We start from the raw sequence: 6,789 nt of genomic DNA, 5'->3' as shown, positions 1-6,789 counted from the left end.
TCCCCGGGTCGGACCGGCTCCTCCCGGCGTCCCGGTTCCCACGCAGCCCCGCCCGGCCTCCGCTGCTGCCCGCCTGCTGCCGCCGAGCTGCCGAGGGCGCAGGTGAGTCCCCTTCGCAGGGTGTGGCGGGCCCGGACCTCTCCGACAGGTGTCCGGCCGGCGCCGGGCCGGGTGTTGAGCGCGGGGTGCGAAAAGTTACACCCAAACAACAGAAATGGTGGAAGAGAACAACTGGTGCGCAGATGCCCGGGAGGGGTGGGCACTCCGGTGCCCCCGACCCTGGCGATCCCGCGGCGTCCTGGCCTCCGGGGCCAGCCCCTCCCGTGCCCGGCGTCTCCCCTGGCAGCTCCGGGGTGGCGTCCAAGAAAATGGCCCTCTCCTCCCCGCCGGCAGTGCTCTCAGACGGCGGCTGGACTTCTGAAAAGCTGACAGGCCCAACCTGCTGCTGGAGGCAGGGAGAGTGCTGTCGGTGAAAGCGAGGGGCCAGCGGTTGGAGCCCCCCGTTTCCCTCTCGCTCCGCCTCCCCCGCGATGCATTACTTTTTCACTAACTTCTTGCAACTTGTCTGTCTGCTTCCATCTGCTGCCTGGACCGATAGAGCAACGGTGCTGTTTTCAGGTTGCTTCCTTCGGGCTTCCGTGGGATTAGGAGCCTGTGTAAGGGAGCTGTTGAGATCCTTGTTTCAGACCCAGGCTAGGATGAAGGTGATGTTTCAGTGTGGTACTCAAAGCCAAAACGATTCACTCCCTCTTACAGAAAAATCACCTGGGCACGCTACGTCTATCCTAACTTTTCCCAGAAATCTGCATTAGGGAAGAGAAGCAACGGACATATTTGTAGCTGCGATTACATATGATTTTTAATGATATCATTTTAAGGTTATTTCATTAGCTCTGGTTCTGTATATTAAATTATAAAGACACAAACAGTATTGAGACTGAGGATGAAGATGTTTGTGCATCATGCAAATCTGTCCTTTTTGGTGGGGATTTTATCACGGTATTCTAGAAGTGCACTTGGGGTGCAGGAAGACAATGAAGTCCTGAAAACTAATAGCCCCCCCCCTTTTTTTAGCCATGCCATCAGTCTTACATTTTACTGGGTTGGCAAACCTTTTCTGTCTTAGCTTGAGGAGAGATGTCAATGCTTTTAGTGAAAACAAGAGTTTTCCCACGATCTTCTTCTAGTCTATAATAATAAAAGGGTAATATGCTAATTAGACCGGACATCTTCCAGACGTCCTTCCGGACGTCCTTCCTGACGAAGCCAGGGCCGGAGGGAAGCCCTGACTGAAGTAGTTCAAGTGTTCACTTAGTTGAGAAGCATATTCTTTTCAAAAGGAAATTTGGTGCTCGCTTCGGCAGCACATGTACTAAAATTGGAACGCTACAGAGAAGGTTCGCATGGCCCCCGTGCAAGGATGACACGCAAATTCGTGAAGCGTTCCACATTTTTTTTTAAAAAAAGGAAATGTGTTTTTTAATCCTGGAGGAGGAAGAATTTATCTTTTCTGGTCAGAACTTAAAATGCAAAGCCAAATCCATGTGCTTGACATTTTGCCTTGATGGATTACTTTTGTCACAAGGCTGGTTGTAGCAGAGCAGATGGTCATGCTACTTGGAGTTTTCCACTCATTTGATGTTTCCATGAAGAAACGATTTGCCGGAAGCCAGCCTCAGCTACAGTTGCACTGGGGACGATGCTGAACTTTGCTTGCAGAAGCTGGAGGGTATTGGGGCAGCCCTTCCTGCTGAACCGGTCAGTAGTCTCCTGGGTTAGTAAACTGAGGGACAGCTTCGTCTTGTCATAGTTGATGTTGGGTCAGAGTTAGCAACAACTCTAGTAATAACAGCATGGAAACAGTATCCTTTTGTAATTCTTTTCTTTGCCTTAATAAAACCAAGAGACTTTTTACTTAACCAGCTGAGTTACCTTATAAAATGGTTTTTTTCCATGTGTGCTGGGATTGTCAGGTCTATTGGCTGACTTTGATCATATCTCTTTCTATTAAAATCTAACAGCCCGGCCAGGGTGGCTCGTTGTTTGAGCATTGACCCATGAACCAGGAGGTTGCTGTTTGATTCATGGTCAGACACATGCCCAGATTACAGGCTCAATCCCCAGTAAGGGGATTTATAATGTCAAAAATTATGAAATGGTTAACTTAAGCTATAGCTAAAAAAATCTCATGGCTTGCCTTTAGCAAGGGAACCATCATCTGAGTGGTAATGTCTCTAATGCTGTATGTAATGAATTCCAACATAAAATTTTGTGAGGCCTTTTTGAGCCCGTTCTCTGATTTTAAATCTTTAAACGTTTTCCCACTGGAGCCATATTACTACTGCCAGTGGTTGCTCCAGAACTGGTTTTATTGATAGGTCTGTGCTTGAACAGTTTTCTTAAAATGATACAAAGTGTTAGTTTTACTTTTGTAGGCATTTTGTTGCTTGGAATTAGATCATTTGGGTATGTATTTTTCTCATTTTATTCTTTTAATATCAAGTACACCTGTGGTTCTGATAGCATTTGAGTCCTTTCGCCCAACAATGCATTGACATAGATTGTGTCTATATAAAAATCATTATTTAGCATTAACTATATGCAAAGCATTATTCTGAGCACTTAGCATATATTCTTTCTTTTAATTCTTTTTTTTTAAAATATATTTTATTGATTTTTTACAGAGAGGAAGGGAGAGAGATAGAGAGCTAGAAACATCGATGAGAGAGAAACATCGATCAGCTGCCTCCTGCACATCTCCTACTGGGGATGTGCCTGCAACCCAAGTACATGCCCCTGACCGGAATCGAACCTGGGACCCTTCAGTCCGCAGGCCGACGCTCTATCCACTGAGCCAAACCGGTTTCGGCACTTTTAATTCTTTTAATATCCAAGGACTGTTATTATTCCCACTAGAGGCCCAGTGCATGAAATTCGTGCACTAGTAGGGTCCCTAGTGGCTGCTGGCTGCTGGCCGGGTACTCCAATCTGGGATCGCTCTCACAATCCGGGACTGCTGGCTCCTAACCGCTCGCCTGCCTGCCTGATTGACGCCTGATTGTTCCCTGCCGGCCCAATCGCCCCCAACTGCCCTCCCTGCTGGCCTGGTCTCCCCCAACTGCCCGCCCTTGCTGGCCTGATCTTGCCCCCAACTACCCTCCCCTACAGGCCTGATCTTGCCCCCACTTGCCTTCCCCTACATGCCTGATCTCGCCCCCAACTGCCCTCCCCTTCAGGCCCGGTTGCTCCCTGCTCTCCCCTGCTGGCCTGGTTGCCCACAACTGCCTTCCCCTGCCGGCCATCTTGTGACGGCCATCTTGTGATGATGTGGGGTGGCCATCTTGTGATGATGTTGCGTGATGCCACCTAGGCTTTTATTATATAGGATAGGATTTTATAGTTGAGGAAACCAAAAGGGAAGCAAAGCAAACATAGGGGAGCCAGAGTTTAAATCTAGAAAAGTCTGATTATGGAGCCTGATACTGGTCTGATGGGATAGACTTAAAGACTGTTCAAACTTGTTTACAGTTACTGTAGTAGTTCATCAATCCATCCTTTTAAACTGTATCAAATATGCAGTAATGTATAAGTGAAGAAAATACAATAAGACTATAGAGATTATTGAACTATCTTGGAACAAAAGGCAAATAATTTAACAATCTAAAATAAGTTGAAGAGAAAATAGCTATAAAGGACATTGGGATAACAGAAAATTTGAATATAGACTCTGATTTAGATAATAGTATTATATCAATGTTAAATTTCCTGGTTTTGATCATTGTAGTGTGGGTTAAGTTAGAAAATGGTATTCTTACACACTGAAGTATTGGGGAGTTAAGGGGGCACACATCTTACTCTCAGTGATTCAGGGGGGAAGTATATATATAAAAATAGAGACTGATTTTTAAAATAGGCAAAAATGTAAGTAATGGTAACTCTGGGTAAAGAGTATACAGGAATTCCTTGTACTATTCTTTTTAAAAAATATATTTTTATTGATTTCAGAGAGGAAGGGAGTGAGAGATAGAAACATCAATGATGAGAGAGAATCATTGATCGGTTGCCTGTTGCATGCCCCACACTGGGGATCGAGCCCGCAACCTGGGCCTGTGCCCTTGACCAGAATCAAACCCGGGACCCTTCAGTCTGCAGGCTGACACTCTATCCACTGAGCCAAATCTGCTAGGGCCCTTGTACTATTCTTAAAACTTTTCTGCTTGAAATTATAGTCCCTCCAAAAAAGTTACCCAAAAACACAGGTAGAAAACAGGAAATGAAGGTGTAACATTCTAAGAACTTTTTTTTCTAATCAGGTGAAGCATTGTTTCCTGTGCTCTGATTTTTTTTTAAGGGGTTAAAGGAAAGACTGAAACAAACAAAAAACCTTATCAGAAGTAACTTGACTTTCTCAGATTTCAAAATCTAGCCATTCCGAGCTCCCCGACTCTCCAACCTCCAACAAAAATGGGCACAGTCTTTTCCTCACCTCTTTTTAATAGGTTGGAGGTAGGGGGAGATTCAAAACACGAGTGCCTCTAAGAACTAAGATACAAAGACGGTCCACCTTCAGTGATACTGAAAGTTGAGTTGGGTTGGTATGTCATCTCCCTGCCTAAACACCTTCAGTGGCATGCTGATAGCGACGGGATCCCACGTCAGAACTCTCTGGCCTTGTTTTCACGGGTTCCTGGCTCCTACCTGCCTTCCTAACTCGGTCTCATGGCGTCCCCACCAAGCAGGCACACTCTGGCCACACAAGATTACTTGATGTCTGCGCACACTGACCTTTGTCCCCCTGCCTTTGCCCTTGAATGGCTTTGCTTGGAAGGCGCTCCTGTTCTTTTCCTGCTGAAATTCTGTTCATCCTTTCAGTCTCACCATCACCTCCTGGGAATCCGTCTCTGATCTCACGCAGAATTATGTTTTCCTTTGTCTGTGCTGCCCTGTCTGTGGTGTAAACACAGCGCTATCTGCTTTCATCCAGCAATCCTTATTCAGCGTCTACTGTAAGCTGGAAGCTGTGCCAGGGACTGGGGACTCAAAGGCAGTCATGGTCTGGTAGCTAGGGGTGAGTTGTAAGCAAAGAGTCATAAGGTAAGTACATAACAGAAAAATAAACAAAGAGCTATGAGAGCTAGGGACTCCACCTGACAACGTCGTCTTGAAGGAAAGATTAGTGACAACCACAACTAGGTACCATTTCCCCTCATCAGGTTCCTTTCCAGATTGGAGATTTCCAGCACAGTAATCCAATGAAATGAATACGTGTAAAACAATTGTAGTAGCTGTAGGCCACCCAAGTAGAATTACTCAATAGAAAGCTAAAAATAGAAGCCTCTAGAGCTCAGAGGAAGGAGGGTGAGTCTGGATGTGTAAATCACACAGAGCGGTGTGTAAATATGTCTCTCTTCTCCGCGTCCAGCGCGGCTAGAGCGGGTCCGGGTGCCTTCCCAGGCGCTCTACAGCCGTGTGCTTAGGCAGGAAGACCAGGGGCAGATCGCCGTCTCGGGGGGTCGTGTGCTCTTTCCAAACTCCCCATCCCCTTCATGGCCCAAGATTCGGCCCTTGCTTCCCCTCAACTTTGGTGACATCCGTCCTGGCTTAAGCATCATTGTCCGAAAGGAGAGAGAGTATTGATACACGATGTGTGTGCACCACAGGAGGCGAGAAACAGTAAAGTTGAGAAGCTCTGATGGTGAAGTGGTTAAATGCTTGGGTATGGCTCAGACAACGCAGGCAGAGGAAGGCGAGGGAGAGGATGGGGAGGAAACCTCAGAGAGACAAGTTGTAAAGGGTGAGTGGAGAAGAGGAGCCAGTGATAAAGGCAGCGGGGGAGGAAGGAGAGGCAGGAAGGAGCGGACCCGGAGGGCAGGGGCACAGGTGGTTTCGGAGTGCCTGGGGGGGTGGCAGGGTCTCGTGTGGCAGAGGTGGGCTGAGGCCTGAAGTTGGGTTCCAACTCTTAGGAAACCATTGCTGTCCACGGTGGGGGCGGTCTCAGCCAAAAGGTAGTGACAGAAATCCAGCCACCCTGAATTCAGGAGGGGCTGGAGTTGAGGACGTGAACACAGCAAAGACGTCACTGTTTCCAGGAAGTTGGTAGGAAATCGAAGGACAGACTGAGAGAGGTAGACTGACGGACGGGAAGGTCCACTCTGAAAGGGTTTACTTTAACGCAGGTTGGGTGGGGACGGGAGTCTTGAACAGGTATTTGCCGAGGAAAAGGGACAGATGGAGAAGGAGAAATCGAAAGTATAGGAACCAGCTGAAGGAACACGGGCCTTCAGGAGTGGTCCGTGTTGTTGAGAAGACATTCCTGCTTTGCGGGAGCCCCTTGAGAGGAACCAGGTCTTACGTACCTACTGTCCCTAGGAATCCCTGCACACAGTAGGCATTCAGAAAATGTTTCTTCAAGGGAGTAAAGATTTTACCTTTAAAAATTAGTCTTTCCTGATTGATGTAGTAGAATGACAACAACAAGACCACTGTTTTTATCCTATAATTAACATCCTGTAGTGTGCTCTACATATAAGCCATCTGTTTGCGGCCTTATGTTCTTTGAAATAAGGACAATATATTGAGTGTTATTGAGGTAGTAGTAATCATGATCCCTTAACTTTTCTGTGCTTGAAATTTCTTGAATTCTGTATCAGCATCTTCAGATGTGTTACGGCAGTGGTTCTCAACCTTGGCTGCACATTAGAATCACCTGGGAATCTTTTTAAAATCCTGATTTCTGGGCCTCATCCTCCGGAAATTCTGTTTCTTTGTTACTAATGTTGTGCCCCACCC

The 6,789-nt window shown here is 46.8% G+C and overlaps 1 protein-coding gene and 1 non-coding gene across 11 annotated transcripts in view; both read left to right on the top strand.

Moving 5' to 3' along the window:
• The window catches only part of RCAN3 (RCAN family member 3), a 38,681-nt gene continuing 31,892 nt past the window's right edge, over positions 1–6,789 (top strand). For 7 of the 10 annotated variants that reach the window (XR_001345652.2, XR_002826575.1, XM_014446475.2 and 4 more), the window contains exon 1: positions 1–102. The gene's annotated coding sequence lies outside the window, so the exon portion shown is untranslated. Of the gene's footprint in view, positions 103–216; positions 811–852; positions 1,775–5,045; positions 5,069–6,789 lie in introns of those variants that run through there. The other 3 variants (XM_023745429.1, XM_023745430.1, XM_023745432.1) reach the window with 3 other exon arrangements.
• LOC111823538 lies at positions 1,349–1,455 on the top strand. Its single transcript, XR_002826576.1, has one exon. It is a non-coding gene; the product is annotated as a U6 spliceosomal RNA (small nuclear RNA).

The sequence above is a fragment of the Myotis lucifugus genome, unplaced genomic scaffold, assembly GCF_000147115.1.
Source record: "Myotis lucifugus unplaced genomic scaffold, Myoluc2.0 scaffold_541, whole genome shotgun sequence".
Taxonomy (NCBI): domain Eukaryota; kingdom Metazoa; phylum Chordata; class Mammalia; order Chiroptera; family Vespertilionidae; genus Myotis; species Myotis lucifugus.
This window is presented reverse-complemented; position numbering and strand designations above follow the sequence as displayed.